The sequence below is a fragment of the Pteropus medius genome, unplaced genomic scaffold, assembly GCF_902729225.1.
Source record: "Pteropus medius unplaced genomic scaffold, Ma_sr-lr_union100, whole genome shotgun sequence".
Taxonomy (NCBI): Eukaryota; Metazoa; Chordata; class Mammalia; order Chiroptera; family Pteropodidae; genus Pteropus; species Pteropus medius.
Genome location: NW_024349519.1, coordinates 12,915,358 through 12,916,648, shown reverse-complemented (window position 1 = coordinate 12,916,648; position 1,291 = coordinate 12,915,358). Strand labels below are relative to the sequence as shown.

The 1,291-nt window shown below is 41.8% G+C and overlaps 1 pseudogene; it reads left to right on the top strand.

The window, feature by feature from the left end:
• The first annotated feature begins 635 nt into the window (after positions 1-635).
• LOC120618674 (uncharacterized) lies at positions 636-754 on the top strand (annotated as a pseudogene).
• Positions 755-1,291: the final 537 nt, after the last annotated feature.

Here is a 1,291-nt window from a genome sequence, read left to right as displayed (position 1 = left end):
CAGCACTAAGTGCCTCATAACAATGCTGGTGTGTTTTTTCCTTCAGTTAAAAATCTCTTTGGTAAACTTAAACATAAAAACATACACACGCAGGTACAGTGGTAACTTGTTTTCCTAATGTTGACATTTTTTACTTCTATAGGCAGAATAACCATGAGTCTGGATATTTGTGAGAAATGGCATAATTTTTTTAGAATCATATCTACTCCTTATGTCTAATTACTTCCTTTAATCCTTTATGTTTGGATAGAAATTCTTTTTCCAGAACTTTATTTTATCTAGAAATTTAGAATGAGAAAGCATTTATCTCAATTCTGAGATATGTATAAATGTGGGTGTATAAGTATGTGTTTCTTGTTTCCGAGCCACACTGTTCAGGAGAGAACAAGGGACAAACTTTGCTGGAGCCCTATGATATACAAGTCACTGTGTTAGGTGCTGAGTCAAAATGCCATTCATTGACCCCCAAAGCCTGGGACCCAATCTCACCTGATGGAAGTGTGTCAGTCCTCTACCTAGAAAAAACCCTGATCAGAACAGCAGAAGCTAGTTTGATTGAACACACTTTTTAATAGCAGATATTTAGGTCCTGACCTTCATCAACCTTGTGTGAGCTGTGTTAGAAATTATAGCCAGTCTACTGCCGTGCCACCCTGAATAAGCCCAATCCCATCTGATCTCGGAAGCTAAGCAGGGTCAGGCCTGGTTAGTACATGGATGGGAGACCACCTAGGAAGACCAGTTGCTGTAGGCATAAAAAATATAAAAATAAAAATAAGGGATTGTAAACTGACAAGGTCCTTGCAATCTGCGAGGTCAACTAAGGGTTGCCTCGCCTAAAAAAAAAATTAATTAATTAAATTAAAAAAAGAAATAATAGCCATCATCAGCTTGAGGCCACTTAGCCTTTCTCACAGACTATCCTACCCTTGAAGATGTCTAGAGACTTTCAGCACTTCTCTCTCAGATCCTTGTCCAGTAGCTGCCACGCCTGACCTACTATCCCATTCATAATAGTTTCCTATTGCTGCTATAACAAATTACCACAAACTTCACAGTTTAAAGACCACACAGGGCCGTGGCTCCATAGTGTAGTGGTTAGCACATCTGCTTTACATGCAGAAGGTCCTGGGTTTGTGCCCCAGGTGGAGCCACAGACCTGGCCCCCTGGGTGTGCCAGGCCCCACGTGGGAGGAGACGCCCCACCTTCAGAGATCCGGTTATTAAGGGGAAACAGCAACATCCATAGGTCAGGGGTAGAAGTAGCAGGGGAAGGGAATTAAAAAGGGGG